The 25,491-nt window shown below is 46.6% G+C and overlaps 1 long non-coding RNA gene across 1 annotated transcript in view; it reads right to left on the bottom strand.

The window, feature by feature from the left end:
• LOC146863676 (uncharacterized) overlaps nt 1-25,491 on the bottom strand; it is a 143,491-nt gene that overhangs the window by 91,722 nt on the left and 26,278 nt on the right. Inside the window, exon 2 of the long non-coding RNA XR_014969081.1 lies at nt 17,312-17,466. This is a non-coding gene — a long non-coding RNA (uncharacterized LOC146863676). The remainder of the gene's footprint in view (nt 1-17,311; nt 17,467-25,491) is intronic.

Below are 25,491 nucleotides of genomic sequence, written 5' to 3'. Positions count from 1 at the left end.
TGCTAACATAGCAATGTGTGTACATGGAACTCCGTCTCCACTACACTAGATGACATTTAAACAAGTTAGACATTTTCATTTTATCCACGTTATTTATAACGTGCCTTCTTGCTATTTTTATATTTTGAGAAATACTCAAAAAAATGGCTGTTCCTGTAGTAATAAATACATTTTACTTAAAAGTATCAATTCTTCTTAGTGTAGTGTGTGTGATAACGTGAATAGCCAAACGGGTTTGTTACTTTTGCCCCAGTGCCCTTGACTCCTTTATGGGGATTGTTACTAACCCAAAAGCATTAACTCTATTTCAATAACGCATTGAGTAATGTTTTGCGGGACTACAATAACTTGTCTTTCACATTCATCATTGGTGCATTGAACCAAGTTTACCCATGTCACCTGTGGGTGGGAAAACAGACCTATGGAACTACCCCAAAGATGCAGTTTACACAACACTGTGAATATGGAACCCACAATAGCCGTGAGACAGAATGTTAACAACAAAATATCAGAATTATTTTCTTTCCACGATAAGTACTTCTGTATTTTCTAAATCTAACTCCACATATACCTACCTATGCACTACATATAACATACGTAGATGTGTAGTAAGAAATATCAACTCTATTCGTCTCTATATGCACTTACCTTCTTCTATCTCTATTTTGTTGGTGTCGATATTTAGTAGTACAATCTTTAAGACTATTTGTTTAGTGCCAGCCGCACCATTGTGGCCAAAAATGGACTCAATGTCTCACTTTGCGATAATATATAAGACCAAATGATGGTTTCACATTTATGTATTTATGTGCAATTTGGGTACTTTTTCTGACATTTCAAAACCCAGAGCACTTGTAAAGTGTGAGAGAACTGCTCAGTTGTCAGGTCTAGTTTGCCTCAAGTCAAGGTTCAGATTTAAAATGCAAAAAAAGACAAGGCCTTAACTGTTCTAAATGCAACATTGGTGAAAAAAAATGAATGAACTTATTACATGTGCACCTGTTCCAACGTTTACAAATCACAAACTCTTATCTGAGGCCAAGCAAAGTCCCTATACATGGCTTTGAATGGTTTCATAGATATCGAGTAAGGCAAGACAGCAAAAATGGCTGCGTTGCCTTACTCTGTGCTCAGGAGGCGTTTCATGGGTATGCAGTAGCTTTTTCCACACAACACCCATGGATTATTGACACTTCCTCAAATTTACGAGAACATGTAAACACAGCCACGGCCCGTGCAGGGTAGAGCGGAGCGGCAGAGGGCCGGGTGATTTTTTTTTCGGCAGACGACGAGGAGGGAAAATTAATAATTTATTTACTTTTCCCTCGTCGAATCCCTCCCAACCCGGCCCCACCATTCATACCTGCACCTGCCGCGGCCGTGTAAACCTAAGGAAGCACCAAAACCTGATGCCTCCTGAGGTGAGGTGTAACGAGGAGAAATATCTTTTTTCGCCCTCATTTTTTCCTCCTTCTCTGCAGAATGCACAACACATAGAAGAGGAAAACGCATCATAGGATTTTTTCTGTGCAGGAAGATACCCCTTCCTGCACAAAAACAAATCTGCGGACAACACAGGCAGCCTTGTACCAAGAGGCAAAGGTGCATGCGTTGGGGCTAGGTTGCCAAAATGTCGCCAGCTCAGGGGAAAAGGACTGGAATGCACCTCATTGCATAAATACGGTGCATTCCTGCCCATTTACTTAAGCGTAGGGCAGCTCAGCAGGGTGACTTGCTGCGCTGCCCTACGACAAAACCCCATAAATGAGGCCCCCGTTGTGTAAGCAGCCTGGGAAGAGGAGATTCTTTGTGTACTAAAACAAAAGTAACATGTCTGTTGATGAAGAGATGTCAGGCAGCACATAGATTTAAAGCAAGTTCCTCTTTCTTTTCCCAGGGTTGACAGCACAGTCCTACCTAGTAGACAAGAACATGACGTGGTGGGAGGCTTTGCACTACTGCAGAAATAACCACAGCGACCTCGTCAGCATTGCAGGTGCTGAAGCCCAGAAGATGGCTGTGGAGCTTGCAATCACGGCCCATGGAGAGGGGGTGTGGATCGGACTGCGCAGGCACCAGGTGTTTGGGAACTTTTACTGGACTGATGACAAGCCACAGATCTATTCCAACTGGGGGTATGGCGAGCCCAGCAACGCCCTGTCAGAGCTGTGTGTGCAAATATCGCTGGACTCTGAGAAGAACTTTAAGTGGAGAGATCACTGCTGCTCCTCAAGGCACAACTTTATCTGTTCCACTGCTGCATAGCGCCTAGTTTTGATGTCACATCACCTGTATATTGATCCAGCATTTTACCTGGGCCCAATATTTGTGCTGTATTTTACAATCCTCTCTATTTGGTCCTCTGATGAATCTTGCTCATCGCATTGAGGAGTAAAGGAAACTAGGGTGTCAACCGTTGCCTACCCAACGAGGACCGGGAATTGGTTACCAACCTACAGGTTTGGGATCAGGTTCAGATACACCACCCTTGTGACCATACTATAAAGATATAGGATGACAACTGGAAGTCCAAACCCCCGTGAAGAAATTTAGTCAGGCCAAAATCACACAGACCAATAACTCTGCTATAGCAATGAAATGCCCTAGCTCTTTAAGTGGAGAGACCTCTGCAGCCCCTCAAGGCATAATTTCATCTGTTCCACAGCTGCAGAGTGCCTAATTTTGATGTCACACAATCTGTATATGGACAAAGTAATTTCCTTTGAGCACTTTGAGAGGAGGCCCCCATGAAATCAGTTGGTGGTGTCAGGTCATTTCCTAGTAGGTGGGTATCAAATGCCGCAATTCGGCAACTGAATGCCACTAATTGGTAGCCAGGTTGGCATCAAAGCTGAGTAGAGTCCACCAGTCACAGAGAAGCAGCCCTTGACTTCTACTATTCGGAGTCCTGCCAGCTCCTTTCCAAACTTAAACAGAAAGACCGACCTAAATCCTAAACAAATACCAGTAGGAGAACGACGGTATACCACTAGGGCTGTCTGAATTGGTTCCGTAAGGCATTCGGACAGGTCCTGTCTTTCGGAGCCAAATCGTACAGCTCTATGGACTTGATTTCCGAGCGAGCAAGTACGATGACCGATTCGGACAGCCGTTCTGATTCGGTTTCTCCGGAACTAATCAGCTGCCGGAATCTGTCTTTGGGGACCCATAGCAGGCCCCCCTTCATCCGGGGCCTTCCAAATGTGGCCGGTGAGGGACCCAATGCATCCCTCTTCAAAACCATGCACAGTGTGGCATGCACCATGGGGTGCCCGCAACAGGGTGCAAGGTTTTCCCCAGCCACCCCTTTCCTCAATGGAAGCCTGTGTTCTCGTATGGAACACAGGCTCCCATTGAAGTCCATGGGAGTCTGGCTGAAATGTATCTGGAAGCATCCGGATACATCCAAATCGTTCTGTCGAACTCCTCCGATCCGAGTCATCTGGAAAGCATTCCTGAACCGATTCGGTAGGAATGAATTCCGGAAAAAAAACTATATATATATATATATATATATATATATATATATATATATATATATATTTTATTAAATTAATATACATTCATTCTACATTCATTCTAAACTTACCTTTTTGTATTTTTCAACATATAATACAACATATAATAAATCAATATCCGCATTTCATCAATATATATTTCAAAACAATCATTTTAATTTAATGGAATTAAATCAAATAGTTAATTCAAATTTAAATAATTTTGTAGCCTTTTCTTTTCTGTTCTACATTTAAAATAAAGGCATAAATAAAATAATATATACAATTACATTACATGAATATTTAACAAAAAATAGTTTGTTTTTTTTCAAAAAGACTTTATTTCGGTCAAAATGACCTAAAAAGTGCAACACACTAACAGAAAACAAAAAATAGTATTTTTTCCTAATTTTTACAGTTTAATAAACTTTTTTAATTTTCCCAATACTTTACCCTGTGGAGATCTCTGAATGCATGTGAAAAGTTAGTAGTAGTAACTTTACACTATTAAATTACATTCCAATTAATGTATTTAACAATGTAAAATTTGCATTTATTTATTATGTATTAAAAATGGCAAACCGTATTGCACAGTCAATTTACATTATTGTAATTATTTTTATTAAATTAAAGTTACATTTCTTTTTAATTAACAAGGTTATTAAAATATTTTATCATAATATAATGTTTATTTTTTATTCATATATAATTTTTGTAACATGAATTGTATATATAGATATGTTTAAAAATTCTAAATAAATTAATTTATTTTTACATTATTTTTTATGGGTTTCCATTTGAAGCTCCTGCTTCCTTTATTTTATCTGGGAGAGTGCTGCAGTACCAGTGGTTGGCAATGTGTGGTGCTGGACTTAAACCTGGTTCTTTTTTCCTGCAGTAACTTTACACTCAGAAATTTGGCTCAACACCATGTCTTAGGGGATGGAGACATAAAAGTCTACACTTAGGAGTCGATTCAGATGTCGTTCAGAAGGGTTCCAAACGGGATATGGAAGAACCAAACACGATTTGGAGCGTATGTTTCTGACCGAATCGTCCCCTGTTCCACATGACCAATTACAATACGAGAAAGCCGTCTGCGCTGACGGAATCGGTTCCAAACCCAAATCAGGCAGTCAGACTCGTTTGGAGCCGATTCATTCAGCTCAATGGGGCTGGCTCTCCGAACGAGTGAGTATGATGCCTTATTCTGATTGCCGTACTGACTCGTTTTTTAACGAGACAAAACAGCTGTGGGAATCAGAATTTGGGGGGCCATAGCAGGCCCACCTTCACCCAGGGCCCTCCCAAATGGTCACGGGGGGGTACCCAAGGCTCCCCCCTTTCCATGCATGCACAGTGTAGCGGGCACCATATGGTGCCCGCCACAGGGTGCACACTTTTCCCCACCCACCCCTTTTTGCAAAGCGAACCTGAGTATGCGTTTGGTACACAGGGTCCCATTGAGTTCAATGGAAGTCCGACCGAACCGAGTCCGTCACTATACGGACACATCAAAATCGGTCGTTCGGAATCACGAAGCGCTATTTGCTCAGGAGCACACTGACGGAGACTGACTCCCACCCCCGGAGGTGATGGAGCCTGACCTAGGCTCACTGCCCCACCACTGTCCCTCATGGCTCTGAAGTGTGTCACATTAAAGAGCACTCTCTGACAGGAGAGCTTCTGGCTGCTGCACCTTAGCTGGGCAGTCCTTGTCTCCTGGGACAGTAAACACAGGCCGGGACAGTGATTCCTACCCTGAGGCTAGCAGGGGCTGTGACTCCTGCCCTGAGGCTAGCAGGGATACTGACTCTGTTATACCTTGATTTCTTAAAATGCATCCTTTCCCTGGTTACCCATTGCCTGCTGCTCAGCCAGTATGAATGTGATGTGTATGTGGAATGTTAGAATGCCTGATGAGGTAGTGGAATGCTGGAGTGCCTGGTGGAGTGGAAAGAGAGGCATTTGGAGTGTGTGGGCTGAGCAGCAAGGATGCTGCTCCTGGTGGGATCCAACCTCATATCTTCTACTTACCATCTAAACCTGACCAGTAACTAAGCTTAATAAACCTCTTACTTGCAACTTACCTCAGGTCTACCTCTGAAATTCTTTTGGAATACATCAATTGCGACGATTTGGAGAAAAAACCTACATGTTCTTAAAAATTAAGTGTACTTGAGGTGAAGATACTTGAAATTTGAAAGAAGATGATAATGAACTGTACAACTGGAAACTACTAAGGAAACATGAGGTAAAGAACATTCTCACCAGACCCACCAGTGTCCCTTACCACCTGGACAGCCAGTCTAGGGCGTTTGACCTTCCTTTGAATATCAATTGGGTGCTAATCAGTGTACTTTGAAGACTGGCAAACCTTCAGACATCTTTCTACCAAGGTGTGGACCTGGCATCAACAAAGACTGGCACTACACCAAACAACCCACTGTCTGGGCATGCATTGAACTGAAGTAGAGTGAGCCAGCAGCTTCATCATGCAAGTACAATTTTGGGAAAAGCAGCAGGGCCCCAATAAAGCCAGATGGAAGACGGAATTCATTAAATGGGCGGAGTGTGACGGAATAGTTCAGATGCAACTGGCGAAGAGGGCGGGGAGTGAGAGGGCACTAGAAGGAGCAAAGGCATGGGAAACATTAGTAGTGCTCCTAAAGCTCCCAGACGATAAACGTGACGAAGATCCTGGGATTGCAGCTCCTGAAGTGGAGGGTTAGGTAGATTGCCCTTGAGTTTGGTTTGATATGGAGGTCCTAGAAGAACTATGCAGCATAACTCTGCAACCGCTGTACATTCACCATTCCACAGACGCCCTTGATATATTAGTAAAAATACAACACAAAAAGACCTACAGCGAAGTGCATATGGACAGATGGGAGTGACATGCCTGGGGGAGGGAAGGGTGGTGGGTGGTTCTGGAAGGCTAGAATAGAGTTAAGATTTGACATAAGACTGGAATGAGAGCAGTGTGGTTGCAACACAATGACGGATTTGTTCCTTTTTTACCCTTTCTTCTTGATTGAGAGGACGTGAGGAAGGACCGATTATGCATAGCTTACTTAATATAACTATACATTACATGATTGCATCGTTTCCCCCTGTGTATGTATTTTATTACGAATCGTTGTGAATGAGCAGACCTGTACACCTCAATAAAATTTGTTTAAAAAAACAAATGATGCAAGTACAATTTTGTGGCATATAGTGACTGCCAGGAATTGCTGCACGGGATTGGAGCCTTATGTCCTGCTACTTTTGGGTTGCGTGAATCTTTTGGAGCAGCTGGGGACCCACAGTGGACACTTTCTTTAAACTTATACCGAGCTTCTTTTGTAGCCACTGTTGCTGTGTACTAAGGTCTAAGCTGAGAATTACTGTGGCATGTATATTCAGAAACAGTAAGTGTGCTGTAAACTCTTTTCCTTTTTAGGTCTCGGGACCATCCGGTCTGCCGAAGGCAGAACCGGAAGTCGAGAGATTTAATGACTTGGAGAAGAGGGGCTTGAACCCGCCCCTCTTCTCCCCTGTTCTCCATTGGCTGGCCTCTTGAATGCTGGCCAGCCATTGGAGAAGAGGTCAGTCATTCCGATTAGGCCCCGTCCTTTTCGGATCGGGGGGCGTGTTTTTTGCAAGAAGTCTCATTCTCTCCTCCAGCCAATGGCTGGAGGAGAGAAAAGACAAACACGCCCCCGAATCCGAAAAGGACACTGCGTTTCTCCGAGGCATTTCTTCTTGACCTCGGAGAAAGGCAGTGGTGTGCCTTTTGCTCTGCCTTGTTTCAAAATGGACTTACATCTTAGAGTCTCGTGACACCGCTTCACTGAGCCACCTGGAGGCACTTCTGTCCTGCCAGAAACTGAACATTAAAGCAGAAAACAGCACAGAGCAGCTCCGTGGTAGGGACCCGCTGGAGTCACAGCACTCGGCCGGTGGCCTTCTGTCCCGAGGAAAGCTGCGAAAACGCGCATAGATTCCTGATTTATTGCCTTGTTCTTTTACCCTCTTATCCCTTTACCCCCACACCCTCAGCCCCTCCAGATTTGCTTTCACTCACCCTCCCAAGTATTTCCCCGTCTACACCCCCCCCACACATGCCTTATGGCCGCGCCCCGCCCTCCCCTTGCGCTCACCCACCTGCCGCGCGCTGAGCTCTTTCTCCAGCTCCAGGGGTCGGTTCCTCCAGACCAGGAGATGCAGCGGGAACCTGCTGCTGTCCGGAGCCTTACCGAAGCCCAGCATCATCCCTGGAACATGCCGGGCCCGCCTCCTCCAGCCCCGGAGACAACCATCCGGCTGACGGGGAGGGCGGGGGAGTGGGGGGGGGGGCGCTGCGGGGAGGAGGAGACTGGAGACCGGCGACAGAGACTGCAGGGTATGGGAGGGGAGAATGAAGGCAGAGAGAGGAGAGAGGGCGGAGAGCTGGGAGTGAGTGGTACGCTGCACGTTGGAGAGGAATGGGTAGATCTGAGAGACACTGCTGGGTACGGGAGGGCAGAGGGAGGGGGGAAGACTGATGGAGGCAAGCTGGAAGTGAGAGTGCAGGGAGGTGGAAGGTTACAGGGCAGAGGTGCGCGAAGAACGAGAACCGCCAAGAGGGAGACTGCCGGAGGAAGGAGCTATGGACTAGGAGGTAGGGTGAGAGTGAAAGGGAGTAGGGGAGGTGGAAGTCTGCAGGGGCTGAGAGGGAAACTAAGGTGGAAGGAAGAGGCGACCTCACAGGGGACGGGTGGGTGCAGGCTGCACGAAGGACGGGGTTGACCTGAGAGGAAGATGGAGAGAGTTGACATACTAGAGCAGGGGGGCTGCAGGAAGGAGAGACCGGGAGGAGAGCTGGGAAGAGACCACAGTGGGGAACGGAGGGAGGTGGCAAGCTCCAGGGGAGGCCCAGGCTGCTGTTTGTGTGCAAGGATAGTTTCAGAACAGGGGCGTAGCTTCCAACAGAGCAGCAGGCGTAGTGGCACCAAGCCCCAGGTATGTTAGCGGCCCACCTCACCCCAGTTACTAGCTGCGTTTTTACTACCAAAACAGGGCGTGGAGTCCAATCTGATTGCTTGCATTAGGGACCAAGGCACCTGTGCTACGTCACGGATGTAGACTTCACGAGGAAGTGAGAGACAGTGGAGAGAGTGGAGAGAGACTGTATAACAGGGGTAGGGGTGTACTGCAGGGGTACATTATTCTACTGAGTGTGGGTGGCATTTTACCGTTCGCGAGAAAGTGTCACTCATAATCGCTGAATGTCACTCATAATTACAATGAAATGAAAAGGTCACACATAAGCAATTTGAAACCTTGGCAGCTATGGTACAAGTGAACACGGGGTGGAGAGATGCCAGAATAGAGGGCCAACCCAAGGGGAGGAGACCTCTGAGGGGGACTTCAAAGGGCAGCGGCACAAGGGAGGGGCGTGGGGAGCCGCGTGAGAATAGAGAGGGAGCCCTCAGGTAAAGAAAGAAGAAAGGCAGGAGAGGAGTAAACTGGAGACAGCAGGGTAAAGAACAAGACAGGAAGGGGGCTGCAGATGAAGGAGGGGGCGAGGAGGAGGAGTGCATAACAGAATGAAGATGAGAGCCTGTAGGGGAGAAGATCAGAGAGGGAGAGGAGCGGGCGCTGGGGCTATGGTACCTCAAGTGAGCTGAGACTGGCATGGAGGAGGAGTGTTGGAGGTAACAGGAGGAGCAGGGGGACTTCCGGGACGGCGCAGGTGAAGGTATACTCCAGTGTAGGGTGACCACCTAGCAAGAAGGCAAATCTGGACAGTTTATGAGGAGGCGAAGGGGTGAGACGAGGGGTCTTCCTCCTTATTTGCAAGTACATAAACAAGCATTTACAAAGCAACGGTCTCGGCATTGTTAAAGTTAGAGCTATTGGCATTGCTCATGACAATGCCGTTTCTTTAAATGTTTTAAAAACAAAAACATAAACAAAAATAATGTCATGAGCAATGCCAATAGCTCTAACTTTACCAATGCCGAGACCATTGCATTGTAAATGCTTGTTAAGCCATGGCGTGAACTGTGAAGCAAGCGCGTTAGGACAGCACGAACTTTTACAGACCAACGGGCTCTTACAGACTGGTTATTATTATTCGAAATGGTACCTTTTGTAGCGATGCATGCCTCGACTTTCAAAAGATGCATCCATGTTGTATCCAGCCTGTTGCTGTGGAGCCGCGAGCGGAGAGAACAGCTTGAAGCTCATGTAAAGCCCTTAGGGAACGCAAGCTGTTCCAAGACGTTGCGTTGTCCTGTGACGTCAGAGGAGCACGTCCTTGCCGTGAGTCACCAACGCTGCTCACTACGGCGTGCCGCCATCTTTGTTGCTGAGGTTGCATTTCAACGGTAGGTGCAGCATGTTCCGGAAGCGTCTGCTTAATGACATATTTTTTTAAGTTTTGCCACTTTCCTGGAAAGTTCTTTTCATTTGCATGGCATTCCCGACATTCCTTTTTATGACGAACTAAAGGCGGGGACATCATTGGTTATTATTTTCCCAAGGGAAAGGGATGTGTTATACCTTGATTTCTTATAATGCATCCTTTCCCTGGTTACCCATTCCCTGCTGCTCAGCCAGTATGAATGTGATGTGTATGTGGAATGTTAGAATGCCTGATGAGGTAGTGGAATGCTGGAGTGCCTGGTAGAGTGGAAAGAGAGACAGTTGGAGTGTGTGGCTGAGCAGCAAGGATGCTGCTCCTGGTGGGGCTCAACTTCATATCTTCTACTTACCATCTAAACCTGACCTGTAACTAAGCTTAATAACCCTCTTACTTGCAACTTCCTGACTATCTCCGGACTCCATTTGGATTACATCAGACTCCTAGCTTGAGGCTACCAAGGACAGTGACTCCTGCACTGAGGCTAGCAAGACAGTGGCTCCTGCTCTGAGGCTAGCAGGGAGAGTAACTCATAACCTGAGGCAAGCAGGCACTGTGACTCCCACCCTGAGGCTAGCAGGGACAGTGACTCCTGCGCTCCGTGGTTTGCTGCTCCTCCACTGTCCCTCCTGGCTCTTTAGTGTGTCACAATACAGAGTCCTCTCTGACAGCAGAGCTTCCGGTTGCTACTTACCTGGGCAGACCTGGTCTCCAGGTAACAGTAAACACCTGCAGGGACAGTGACTCCTGCCCTGAGGCTAGCAAGGACATAGACTCCTGCTCTGAAGCTAGCGGGGACTGTGACTCCTACCCTGAGGCTAGCAAGGATGGTGACTCCTGCCCTCCTCAGCTCACTCCTCCTCCACTATCCCGCCTGGCTCTGAAGTGTGTCACAATACAGAGAACTCTCTGACAGCAGAGCTTCAGGCTGCTGCTCACCTGGGCAGACCTGATCTCCTGGGACAGTAAATACTGGCAGGGACAGTGACTCCTGCCCTGAGGCTAGCAGGGACAGTGACTCCTACCCTGAGGCTAGCAGGGACACTAACTCCTGCCCTGAAGCTAGCAGAGACTGTGACCCCTGTCCTGAGGCTAGCAGGGACTGTGACTCCTGCCCTGAGGCTGGCAGGGATAGTGACTCCTAGCTTGAGGCTAGCAAGGACAGTGACTCCTACCCTGAGGTTAGCATGGAGGCGTTCCTCAAGGATCCTCCCTCAACCCGACACTGTTCAACGTCTACATGGCACCACTAGCACGCATCACCCGACAGCACGACCTCAACATAATCTCCTGCGCCGACGACACTCAGCTGATCCTCTCCCTCACAAAGGACCCCCTCACTGCCAAATCCAACCTCCACCAGGGAATGAAGGCCGTCGCCGACTGGATGGAGGACAGTCGCCTCAAACTGAACACAGACAAGACTGAAATCCACATTCTCGGATCCAACCCCTCCGCATGGGACGACTCCTGGTGGCCCACGTCACTGGGGTCCTCCCCGGCCCCCACCGACCACGCACGCAACCTGGGAATCATCCTCGACTCAAAACTCTCCATGACCAAACAAGTCAACGCAGTCTCCTCCACCTGTTTCAACACCCTCGGCATGCTCCGCAAGATCTACAGATGGATTCCGACCAACACGAGGAAAACAGTCACCCAGGCCCTAGTGAGCAGCAGACTCGACTACGGAAACACCCTCTACCCCGGCGCCCCGTCCAAGCTCATCAGCAGACTACAGAGAATCCAGAATGCCTCCGCATGCCTGATCCTCAACGTCCCGCGCCGCGACCACATCACCCCCCACCTGAGGAACCTGCACTGGCTCCCCATCGACAAAAGAATCTCCTTCAAGCTCCTGATCCACGCACACAAAGCACTCCACAAAACCGAGCCCAGCCTATCTCAACAGTCGACTCTCCTTCTACATACCCAACAGGAATCTCCGCTCCGCTTACCACGCCCTGGCCACGGTCCCACGCATCCGAAGAACCACTTCCGGAGGCAAGTCCTTCTCCCATCGCGCCGCCAAGACCTGGAACACCCTCCCCCTCGACCTGCGACAAACCGAAGACCTTCAGGAGACAACTCAAGACCTGGCTCTTCAACCACTAACAGCAAATTTTACAAATTATGTGATTGATTGATTGATTGATTGATTGGAGAGTGAATCCTACCCTGAGGCTAGCAGGGACTGTGACTTCTGTCCTGAGGCTAGCCAGGACAGTTACTCCTGCCCTTAGGCTAGCAGGGACAGTGACTCCTGCCCTGAGGCTAGCAGGGACAGTGACTCCTACCCTGAGGCTAGCAGGGACAGTGACTCCTTCCCCAAGGATAGCAGGAACTGTGACTCCTACCCTGAGGCTAGGAAGGACAGTGACTCCTACCCTGAGGCTATCAGGGACACTAACTCCTGCCATGAGGCTAGCAGAGACTGTGACTCCTGCCCAGAGGCTAGCAGGGACTGTGATTCCTGCCCTGAGGCTAGAAGGGATAGTGACTCCTAGTTTGGGGCTAGCAAGGACAGTGACTCCTGCCCTGAGACTAGCAAGGACAGTGACTTCTACCCTGAGGCTAGCAGGGACAGTGACTCCTTCCCCAAGGATAGCAGGGACTGTGACTCCTACCCTGAGGCTAGGAAGGACAGTGACTCCTACCCTGAGGCTAGCAGGGACACTAACTCCTGCCCTGAAGCTAGCAGAGACTGTGACCCCTGTCCTGAGACTAGCAGGGACTGTGGCTCATGCCCTGAGGCTAGCAGGGATAGTGACTCCTGCCCCGAGGCTAGCAAGGACAGTGACTCCTACCCTTTTTTTTTAAGTTCAAAAGATTTTATTAAAGAATACAAGGTGTCAGTACATAAGGAAAACCTGAAAACCTAACAACAATATGAAAGGTAGAGTAGACATGTCTGTGGAAGTAAACATGAGATTAAGAAATAACAAATAATTGAGGCTGTGCAACAGGAAATAATGCTAAAAATAAAATGCAGTATAATGGATTATAAAAAATGCAAAGGAACAAAAAGGTCAATCAAGGAGGTTTAGAAACCTCCTGCTGAAAAGGAGGCAAATGAGAGGAACGCTTAGCACAAAAGTCAAGATATAAAGTCACAGGAAGCCAAAGATCATGCCGTTTTTTAGCCAGGTTGAGAGGATAAACAAAGACAGTATCTAGCCTGTGATTATGACAAACATTGTACCACCATGCTCTGAAAGAAATGTTAGAAAAGTTTTTCCAATTAACAGTAATTTGCTGGAATGATACAGCTAGGAGCAAGTCAACAATTTGCACATTAGAATTAAGATCTGCCCAACAGGGAGAGAGACTCCCTAAAAAAATATTGACAAAGGAAAAGGGAAAAGCAGTATGAAAAATGGTATTAATCTGAGCCCAAACTTGTTTCCAAAAGTTGTGTACAACAGTGCAAGAAAAAAGCATATGAAAGAGAGTAGCTTTGGGTGTCAAACAAGACCAACAAAGGTCGGGGGTTGAAGGAAACCTCTTATTTAACATGTGGGGTGAGCAAAGAAGCCTGTTAAAGATAAAAAAGGGTTTATGTAAGGGAAGCAGCCCTGGATGATTTACGAATTTTGATCCACAATTTGTCCCACAGAGAGATGGGCCAGGAGATGTCAAAATCAGACTCCCACTGTTCCTCTACTATGGATTTTGACCTAGGTGTGAGAATCTGGTGAAATGAGTGGTAAATGGAGGAGGCTGTGGGGCGAGTACGCAATAAGGAATGGAGGTGTAGAGAAGGGTTGGAGGATCGGGCTGGGTGGGAGAGCTGGAAAGTTAGACATAGGTGGACATAACTGCATCTTTAAGCGTGAGGTACTTACGGGCAAAGGAATGAAGAAGATTAAAATTTTGACGAAGAACGGAAAAAGGTAGGAAAACAGAGCCTGAAAAGAGGTGGGATACCCATATCAGACCTTTTTGTCTCCAAGATTTCCAATAAAAGGGCTTGCGATTAATGAGGATGCTATTATTATACCAAATGGTGATGTTGAGAAATTCGGCTACAGAGGAAGGTGGTTTCGGGGATTTGGAAAGAAGAAGTTTGGTAGTGAATTTGTGGATGGGAGTGGAAGTAAGCTGGGGTTTACGAGAGAATGAAAGGTATTCAGCGAAAGTGAAGGGGGATAAAGAAAGACCTTCAATAACAAGCCAAAGGGGGGAGGAATCAGCAGGATCTCGCAGCCAAAGGGAGGCTTGTCGCAGAAGAAATGCTTTATGATAAGTGGGAAAATCTGGGAAATTAACCCCACCCTCTGATTTGGGAAATCGTAGTCTGGACAGGGACATACGCGCTTTTTTGCCGGACCAGAGGAAAGAAGAGAGAATAGTGTTGATTTTCCTAAAGAATTTAGTTGGAATAGGAATTGGGATATTAGAAATAGTGTAAAGTACGATTGGGGATAACATCATTTTAATCGTGTCGAGGCGACCCCACCAAGAGAGGTAAAGCGGGTGCCATCTAGAAGTAAGGTCAGATAATTTCTGGGAACACTTATTAAGACATAATGAAACAGTATCGGGAAGGGAGGGTGTGATGTGTAAACCAAGATATTTAATATGCGAGGGACTCCAAGTAAAATTGGACGGGGCAAAATCCTGTTTGAAGGTAAATTTGGTAAGGGGTAAAATTTCACATTTATCATTATTCAGCTTATAACCAGAAATTTGGGAGTATTCATGAACCTCACTTAAAAATGCAGGAATGGAAGTGGCGGGGTTGGACATGAAGAGTAGGATATCATCTGCATAAGCGGCAAGCTTGATATTAGTTTGAGAGATTTGGAAACCATGCAACTTAGGATTTTGGCGGAGTTTTGAGAGAAAGGGTTCTAGGGCCAGATTAAAGAAGAAGGGAGAAAGGGGACAACCCTGACGAACTCCTCTACCCAAGTTGAAGAAAGAAGAGACTAGGCCATTAGCGCAGACCGCCGCTCTGGGACTGGAATAAAGGTATGAAATAAGGGAAATAAAATTAGGGCCAAACCCAAACCATCTAAGGGCTGAAAAAAGGAAAGTCCACTCTACTCTGTCGAACGCTTTTTCGGCGTCCAAAGCAATTGCCGCTAACGAATCTTGAAATCGTGGGGATTTGGACAGGACATTGAACCAAAGTCTAGTATTGTCTGTGATGAAACGGCCTTTAACAAATCCAGAATGTTCTGGGCCCAACAGCCCTGGAAGAAAGGGATCTAGTCTTATGGCGAGGGATTTAGCATATATCTTGTAATCAATGTTAACTAAAGAGATTGGTCTATAATTCTTGCAGTGTTGAGTATATTTTCCTTCTTTGGGTATAATGCAGATATGTGCGTCTGAGAAAGTGCCAGAGGAGGTGCCACTAAGAAAAAAAGAATCAATAAGGGAGTGTAATATGGGTAATAGTAATTTAGAAAAATGCAAATAAAATTCAACTGTAAATCCGTCTGGACCTGGAGCTTTGTCCTTTTTAAGTGATTGAAGTGCATTGTGTAGTTCGGTATTAGAGATAGGCGTTTCAAGAGTAGATAGGTCAACAGGGAAATTAGGGGGAGTCTGAATACTGGAGAAAAAGGTAGCAAGGGATTGGGCAGTGGGGTGAGTTTCAGCTGAGTAAAGAGTGGAGTAAAAATGGGAAAATTCCTCTAAAATATCAACATCTGTACGTCTTAAAACAGAGTTAACATCATAAACAGATTCAATGTTCAATTTGTTTTGCTTGACTTTTAAATAATTGGCTAAAACCTTTCCTGCTTTGTTCTTACCCCCATAAAATTTTGAGCTAGATTTCAGCAAATATAACGAAGCGTCTTCAGTAGATTGTTTGTTAAATTGCATCTTAGCTTCAATAAGAGTAGTCAAACTTTCCTGCGAATGGGAGGTATAGAAAGAGTGCTCCAGTTTTTTAATCGTGAGAAGAAGATCACTGGTACGCTTGCGGGCAGTTTTACGTTTCCTGGCCACATGACCAATGATGAAACCTCTGGCTGCGGCCTTGTAAGCATCCCAGATGGTATGCTTGGGCACATTGGGTGTGTCATTGATGGTAAAAAACTCTGTAGTAAAATCAACAAAGGAGGTGGTGAATTTGGGATCAAGAAGGAGGGTGTTGTTAAAGCGCCATCTCTTTGGCCCGGTGGGCTTGGGTAAAATATCAATGTTAACCAGTACAGGGGCATGATCCGAGAACAAGATAGGGCCAATATCAGCATGAGTGAGGGACTGAGAGATATGATGGGAAAGAAAAATTTAATCAATGCGGGATTGTGATTGGTGGGATGGGGAATAAAAGGTGAACTCTTTGGTAGTAGGATTGCATAAACGCCAGGCATCAATAAGTTTGTGCTGGGACAATGCTTGTACAAACAATTTATGAGACTTATTAGGGATATAGGATGCTTTGGAATGCCTGTCTAAAAAGGGATCAAGGGGTAGATTACAATCTCCTGCCATGATAAAATTGTCCTCAACGTATTCAGAAATACGAGAGGCCATAATGCGCCAAAAGACGGGGTCACCGCCCGTAGGTGCGTATATGTTGAGAAGGGAGATGGGAATACCTTTCGAGGAAAGTTGGACGTACAACAATCTACCCTCGGGGTCTGACTCAGAAGTCAAGAGCGAATGAGAGAGAGATTTACGGATTAAAACAGCCACACCATTCCTTTTACCATCCCCGGGAGCAGAGAAAACATCGCCCACCCAACCCCTCTTAAGCTTAACGGCTTCAATATCAGACAAATGGGTTTCTTGCAAAAAGGCAATATCTACATTCAATTTGGCTAAATGAGAAAGAATTTTTTGTCTCTTAATAGGAGAGTGAAGACCTTTAACGTTCCAAGAAACGATGCGTACTGACATTAAGGATAGTTAGAAGAGTAATGCAAAGAAGAATTTAAACAATAAGAGAAAGCCTCGAGAAAAATGAGAACATAGGAAAAAGAAAGAGAGAAATGAGAATAAAGAGGAAATGGAACTGACAAGAGAGAAAAGAAAAAAATAAGAGAAAACTGAGAGATGTCAGAAAAATGGAGGAAAGCCAAAGTGTTGCTGAGATCAGTAAAATGAGCGAGTGAGGTCCATAGAAATTAATAAGTAGGATCCAGTGAAAAAAGAGGAAAAGCATGCACCTGAAAAGCAATAAACAAGCAAGATATGGGAGAAGACAGCCACGAGAAGAGGAACGTAGATATAAATCAAAGGAAAAGTGAAATGACAAAGGGATAAAATGCATAAAGAGAAAGACGCATGTCCACGAGAGGCAATAAGCAATAAGAAGAAAGGATGAAAGAGAAAAGGAAGAAGAAAAAAATCGCGGAGAGGGTACGGACACCAGTAAATCTGAAAACATGAGAGGAATAAACAAAGTCAAAAGAAACAGAGCCAAAACCAACTCGTCAAAAAGAGTATGAAGAATACTTACAAGGGGTAACATAGGGAGGATACGACCAGGAACAAAGACAAGCAAGGACGTACGTGGAAACGGGGAGGGGGGATGCAGGGCCAACTGGAGAAGGCAGGCACTCTGGGTCAGTGAGACGTCCAATCAGAAGAACAGGCGGAGCGCAGAACATTGATCTGTGAAGGAAGGAGGGTAACAAAGTTAGGTGATAACAAACGACAGGGTCATGAGCCAGGCGATGAGTGGGACGTAACAAGAAACCACAGCATAAAAAACAAACATTTCAATGAAGAGCAAAAACCTAACAAGAAAAACATGCAAGTCATAAGAACCATTGAGCGAGAAAAATCAGCGAACATAGAAAACAGGGCATCACAGTACAATTTCGGAAAAAAGTCATGTTGGGAGAGAAGAGGAAGGCCCAGAAAGCTCCATGTCAGCTTGACCACAGGAATTCAGGAAACTTCAAAGGCGCAAAGGCTCCTCATATGTCGTAGTCTTGTTGTTGTAGGTGACTTTGAATAAACATGGGTGAAAGAGACCGTATCTGGCACCAATGGAGCGGAGGTCCGGTCTCATGTCCAGAAAGGCCTTACGTCGATTCGCGGTGGCTCTGGCATAATCCTGTGCGAAGAACAAAGTGGAGCCAGACCATGTAAGACGAGGAGAAGCTCTGGCAGCTGAAAGAACTTTCAGCAGATCTGTGTATTCCAAAAAATACATTATTACTCCTCTGAGTTTGGCTGACGAGGATAAAGAGGAGGTAGCTCGTCCAAGTCTATGGGCACGTTGAATATTAAGAGATGTGTCCTCGGGTAAGTGTAAAATCTTGGGAAGAAAATTCTTGAAAAAGTTGATAGGATCACTCCCCTCGCAGCCTTCCACCAGGCCGTAACGGAGGAGATTATTGCGCCGGTTACGATTTTCTAAGTCCTCCACCTGCTTCTGGAGTGACGAGATCTGCGTATGCATAAGGGTGACCTTGGCCGCAGAGTCCTGAAGAGAAGAGACATCACGTTCCACCAATGACACTCTTTCATCCGTTGAAGCCCAATTGTCAGTAAGAACCTGTAGCTTAGCGTTGGTTTCTTCCATAAAAGGGCATAGGGCCCGTATCCCTTCAAGGATTAACTCAATCGAAATGACCGAAGAAGATTTGGGAGGCGAAGGTGGATCTTTTTTTAACCTCTTTGGCGTCGTCTTCGCTGAAGACTGTGAGGAGGATTCCATGTTCGACGACATCTCAGTAGAAGGGAGAGATTGAGAAGCTTCTAAATGGGCTAGTTCCGTAAAAAGCTTGGAGTTTTTAATATAATTGCGCTTGTGAACTCTGCCAGAACAATCAGCCATCGACGCGCCTATGAAATGCTGGAAGACTGAGAACGCATGGACGAACTGGAAGCAAAACAGGTACTGATAGCCAGGAGACGCTAATTGGGGATCTAAAATGGCTGCCCGGTGTGAGGAGAACAAAGGAAGTCCATTCAGTTCATGAAAAAATCATCATAATAAATAAAAAGTCACCTGTGAAGACTGGCACATGAGAACTATGCCGCTGGGTGTGCTGGTAGTGTTAGAAAATCGCCATAGCAGCCAGGAGTCCAGTGCACGATGATTCGCACTGTTGAGGAGATCGCGGGCAAAAAAAAAAAAATGGCGGTCGCGGCCGATGCAGTGCCGCGACCGGGACTTAAATGAGCAGCAGGATTAAAAGAAAGGCCGCCACCGCGGCAGAAATATGTTCAAAGCGTGCCCGGCAACATCCTACAGCAAACGCCTCCTGTTAAAGTTCCCGGAAGGGTCGTGGTCCGCCGGTAAACTCCGGTAAGGATGGAGCCCCTACTCCGGCGGCGCCATCCTCTTCGGGTGCCTAGCCACGCCCCCCAGTGACTCCTACCCTGAGGTTAGCATGGAGAGTGAATCCTACCCTGAGGCTAGCAGGGACTGTGACTCCTGCCCTGAGGCTATCCATGACAGTGGCTCCTGCCCTTAGGCTAGCAGGGACAGCGACTCCTGCCCTGAGGTTAGCAGGGACAGTGACTCCTACCCTGAGGCTAGCAGGGACAGTGACTCCTTCCCCAAGGATAGCAGGAACTGTGACTCCTACCCTGAGGCTAGGAAGGACAGTGACTCCTACCCTGAGGCTTTCAGGGACACTAACTCCTGCCATGAGGCTAGCAGAGACTGTGACTCCTGCCCAGAGGCTAGCAGGGACTGTGATTCCTGCCCTGAGGCTAGAAGGGATAGTGACTCCTAGCTTGGGGCTAGCAAGGACAGTGACTCCTGCCCTGAGGCTAGCAGGGACAGTGACTCCTACCCTGAGGCTAGCAGGGACAGTGACTCCTTCCCCAAGGATAGCAGGGAATGTGACTCCTACCCTGAGGCTAGGAAGGACAGTGACTCCTACCCTGAGGCTAGCAAGGACAGTGGCTCCTGCCCTGAGGCTAGCAAGGACTGTGACTAGAAGGAAGTGACCCAATTAGGGTCACCCGGGTCACTCGCGACCACCTCTCAGCCATCCAAACAAATGAAGAGTCCATCAGACAGTAGAGAATACAAACCAAAGTAATTTATTAGTCATAAACTCGAGTGGAGTCCAGTCTGACCAGCCTCCTTAGATTGCTGCAGAGGGACTGAGCCCTGCCAACATAATAATACATGATATACACTTCCAGTGCCCCTAAGGACACGCCCAGATTTGAATTTCCAAATTAGTAGCTGGTGAACAAAGGAGACATAGAGGGATGAGCGGCAATCCTGAGACCGGGTACATGCTATCTGAGTTTCAAGGTTACTCTTCCCGCTACTCTAAGGGTGGGAGCAGGCCTATCTAACGGGAAAGGTATGTAATGACAAAACAGTCTATTCATTAGTACAGCGAAGCTCAACCTTGGAGAAATAGAAAAAAAAAATTGAGGCTACTTTCTGCTGAGGCAAACAGATTGAGACAGAAGTTTAGTTTCGATCATGGTACAAAATGGCGGCTGAATACAAAATGGTGCAGTGAATGCTAACTTAATTCGTTCAATGCATGGGGGGTCGACCAAAACATTTTCCATTCCAACAGACCCTCCTTTTAGCATTCGCTAACATATTTTGCTACTGTTTAAAAGTAAATAACTCCTTGCAAATCATGAAAACTACTGCTACATGTTAATACACGCAGTTTCAATATTAAAAAATGCCTTCATCTATTGACATTAGGTCTTGGATATCCTTACGGTTATGAACTACAATCTTCTGTTTGGGTGTCAGTGTTTTCACACAGTAAGCACAGCAAGCAGGAAGACAATGTATGCACAAGCAACAGGTGAGAGGTATACCAGCAATTGCAACTAGGAAGATAAGAATCTTCCAACCCCAAGACGCAAATAGACCCCAGAACCATCGAGCGAGAGCCCATGTGTCATTTTCTTGGTAAATAACAGATGTGAGCCAGTGCTTCTTCTGGTTGGCAGAGTATACATTAGGGGCGTGGTCCGGGATGTATACACAACAAATACTGCCAATGACATGACAGGCTCCTCCCCGATCAGCAAGGATAAGGTCTAACACCATCCTGTTTTGTAAAGCAACAAGCCTCATAGCCTAGAGCTCAGCTATAATATTTGTCAGTATTGCAGCTGTGGTATCAATGACCCCTTCTACAACTCTTGTGAGCCGACGAATGTTAAGGCTATTGGACATAGAGCCCCAAAAGGGTATAATACCCTTCATGGCATCGGTGAACTGCTGCAGAGTGGTGTCTGTCTGATCTATATCTTCTGTGTTAATAACCCTCCTGACTCGGGACAGGTATGTGCTCCTGCGTTGTAATCAATGGTCCTTATGATAATTGGACGCTGCTATGTCCACTTGGGGAAGAAGGAAAGAGAGGTAACCGGGACCTGACCATCCCCTAGGAAGCCAAACATAAGCTTGGGACCCACAAACAAAGTAGACATTATGCGGTGGGAGTAAAGGCGGACTACTAGTCGTACTCAGGGTATATGTATAACTGCAATTACTCTCTCCCACTTTTACCTTCCCTATTCCCTGGACACAAAACCCAGCTGTTGTGTTAACTACTGACACCATCGCCTTATTCTTAGTAATATTGCGTACTTGAAAGGATTGGAAATATTCAGTGCCATTGAACCCCTGGAAATCTAACGTTTCATTTTGAAGCCATGTTTCATTCTTTCCCTTTTCATATATATTGATACAAGCTGATGGGGACAATGTACCCGGTGTCCCTTGTCCTCCTGACCCTGTGGAATTAAACCCTTGTTGGGAGCGTATATATTCACCACTGTGCAAGAGTCAGCAGATGTCATATTCATAGCAGAGGAATGAAAGTGATAATACACCACAGTAAACAGTTCCAACCACCCCTCGCAGCTCCCCAGATAGGATAATAGCATCGACAATAGAATATCACTCTTATGTGTAACTGGGGGGAGTAAACCACAGATCCAACAATTAGTGACATTAGACGTATCATGGGCCTGATGTAACATTTGCAAAAATACATTGTCTACATATGTTTGTGATGTTCTCCTTTATGGGGGGCCAAAGTAACAAACATGTGTTTAGGGGGAATAGGCGTTGTACTAATAAGAGAATGTACTGGGTATTTCTCCTCCAGGAACCACGATACCCCAAGTGCTGTTATTAAGAAAATCACAACGATTACTACGAAAACTATTTTACTCTTTGTGTACCAACCAGACCAACAAATTGTATCCAGCTACTCCAGGCACAGAAGGGTCAGCAAAAAGGGGGTCAGAGACAGAGGGGCCAGTGGAAAGGGGCTCTTCAACAGCCTTGATCTCTGGGAGCAGTGCCGCATTTAGTACCTCATCGTTCTCTGCTTTCGTCTGGGTCCAAGTGAGCTGGGCATCCGAGAAGGGGACACACCGTGGGACCTGCTCCCACTCCGAGTCCCCGATTCCTTCAGCAACCCATTGGTCATAGGGCAGGGGTAGAGGCACTCTGTGGGAGTGTTGGTTATGAATCCAGTTTTTTCTGCCAGTTACCTTCACTGCAGTGCAGGTGGCAGGGAGCACCTGGACTGGCCCCTTCCACCTACGCTCCAATCTTCCTTTCCTTTGAAAATGGCAAACGAGGACGACCTCTCAAGGCCGAATATCATGCCCTGACTCCTCAGGTACTTGTGGAAGTGCGGTTTGGATCTGTTGGTGAATAGAATGCAGACTTTTAGTTAACTCGTACTGATAGTCCACTAACAGAAGATATTCAATTTCTGAAAATCTACGAGGTCGCGGGATGCCCCAAACATTTTCTGGGCACCCAAACACGACCTCGTCGGGTGACAGTCATGTCCTAGAGTGAGCCATGGCTCTTGTAGACATAAGGGTTAATCGTAAAGCATCTGGCCATTGAAACCCTGTGCTCTCCTGAATCTTTGCTAATTTCAGTTTGAGAGTACTGTTGTACTTCTCAAGCAAGCCTGCTGACTGGGGGTGATGTGCGGCATGAAATTGCTGTCAGATATGCAGTCCCTCACACACTAATTGGATAACTTTCGCATTGAAGTGGCTTCCATTGTCACTCCAAATCAAACGGGGCAAGCTGAAACGAGGACAGAACTCCTTGAGAAGCACCTTTGAAGTCGCTATGATTGTGTTTTTTTTGGCGGGGTATGCCTCAACCCATTTACTGAATGCACAAACTACCACTAACACATATTTCAAATTATTGACTTGATCTGTCTCGATGTAGTCCATTTGAGAGGTGCAACATTACCAGGTGGTGAAGGGGTACCTTTTCCAAGATTATGCATCATACACATCATACAATATTTGACCAAATGGGCGTCCGTCTTTGGAATATTGTCATTGTGCCATACAGGATCTAACAATTACATATACCTTTTGCCCTAATATAGGCTGACCCGTGCATATGCATCTGGTAACATCCATCTCTGTTTCCCTGACTTATCCGTCCAACACCCTTCCTCATCCAAACATGCTGTGCTTTCCTGCCACACTGCTACTCCTCGATCGTTGCCTCACTCTGAATCTACTTGACATTTGCCAACGTATGCTCAAACATAGTAACCTCGGGCACCCACCTAGCTGGACCTGCTACAAACATCCTTTTCATCATCATTCAGCTGTCTCCTTAGCTGTCTGGTCTGCAAATGCATTCCCTTTACCCACATCATCAGTTATTGCCTTGTGGGCGCTACATTTTGTTATCACTAATTTCTTGGAGAGTGTCAGGGCCAACAAAAGCCTATGTATAAGAGGACCATTTTGTATTTTCATCCATGGTAAGTGAGAAACCCCCTCTCTGCCCAGAGTCGCTCAGAATTAAGGGCCACTCCAAAAGCATACTGGCTGTCAGTATAAATATTGACAGCCAGTTCCTCACTCAACTCGCAAACTTGGATAAGGGCAACAAGCTCGGCAGCTTGGGCCGACTGGTAGGGAACTCGTGACCTCTCAACTACCATATGTAGTGTTGTGATTGCATGTGCAGCTGTTGTAGTGCCATCTGGTAGCTTAAAACCAAAGCCATCGACATATAGCTCCCCTTGGGCTTCAGATAAGGGAGCATCAGTCAGGTATACCCGTCCCTTTGTCTCTTCCTCCGTCCGAAAAATACAATCATGTATATCAATTTCCTCACTCTCAGAAGGGAGGGGTAGCAACGTGGCTCGGTTTAGAGTGGCACATCTCTTAATCGTGACATGTGGTGCAAAGAGGGTCAATTCATACCAAGTACCGTGACTGTGAGGTCGGTATCAAGTACGAGCCCGGCCAATTGCCTTATAGAGATGGCCACTTGCGCAACCACTCTTAGACAGCTCAGGAGGGTACTTGCGACAGGGTCAAGAAGAGCAGAAAAATAAGCACACGGCCGCTGCTTACCTCCAAAGGCCTGTGTTAAGACAGAAAGCGCAAACCCACCGTCTCGTGTACATACAGCACGAGCGGCTTCATATAATCAGGCGTACCAAGCATAGGTGCAGAGTAAGCACAACTTTAAATTGCTCAAAAGACTGCTAACATTCATGCGTCCATGGCAGGGGTTCATGCACGTCTTTAGTTGTTAGTGCCAGCAAAGGCTATGTTAGTAACAAATTATTAGGGATCCATTGGCGACATTGAAAGTAATGCAAATAAAAGCTTGCACATCTCTCTGAGTTTTAGGGACAGGCATTTTAACAATGGTGCTGATGCACTAAGGGGTCAATGTCCTACCCTCCTTCAAAAGTAGGTGACCTACATAGGTGACCTCCTGTCGACAATATTGAAAAAATTTAGAAAGGGAAACTTTATGTCTGTGGTGAGCCAAATGCAGCAACAACTTAACCGTACTGTCTTTAAATCCCTTTTCAGTGTCAGAAGCAATGAGAAGATCATCCACATATTGAAGCAATACATTACCCGAGGGAAGCCTGAGGGAGTCCAATTGGGCTTTCAAGGGTTGCCTATATATATACTAGGGCTCTCAGAATAGCCCTGAGGAGCTCGACAGAATCTAAGGCTTCTGCCAGCTAGGGTAAAACTGAACAAATGCCTGTAGTCTGGATGGATCGGGATACTAAAGAATGCATTTTTCAGATTAATGACAGAAAATAATTCAGCAGAGGACGGAATCATCGTCAGAAGGGCAGTAATGGGAGGAGGAGCTTAGCGCGCATCCAAGATGGTCGCGTGAGCACAGGGCTCCCCGGACCCTTTCTGCTCCTCGGAATATATCCTGAGACTATCCTGATTTGGTGTATGGAATCTGGGAGATGAAGACCAGCTGATCATATATCTCTTCTCAAAACTCTAATCGGACCTGGGACTCCTGAGTTATTGTCGCCGGAACTTTTGGGACCCACCCGACGGAGGTGGCCGGGGTGAATGTGACCCGTGGGGCCGGGCTGCAATTGAACAACAGCGGCCTCAGCGCGGTGCCAGTTACCGATTCAGCACTTTCGGTTTCGGTTTTGGCCTTCAGGAGATCAGCTGGCGTGCGTGCTCAAGGTGGCGAGGTGCCTCCTGGGCCTCTGCCCGAGGTTTGCTTTCATCTGCTACTGGCGGGTCTGACGCCTCCGGCCCCTACACCGACGGTTTGTGGTCCTTTCGCTGGCACCCGCGCACCCCTTGATCGGAGGTCCCATTGAGTGACTGCGCTCACATGGCGGGCAAAGGGGGTCCGGAGGGGCGCAAGACCAAGGCTTCACTGCGCGGGGGAGCGGT

The sequence above is a fragment of the Triturus cristatus genome, chromosome 2_1 (assembly GCF_964204655.1).
Source record: "Triturus cristatus chromosome 2_1, aTriCri1.1, whole genome shotgun sequence".
Classification (NCBI taxonomy): Eukaryota; Metazoa; Chordata; class Amphibia; order Caudata; family Salamandridae; genus Triturus; species Triturus cristatus.
The sequence above is the reverse complement of the archived record's forward strand: the minus strand, read 5'-3'. Positions and strand labels throughout refer to the sequence as shown.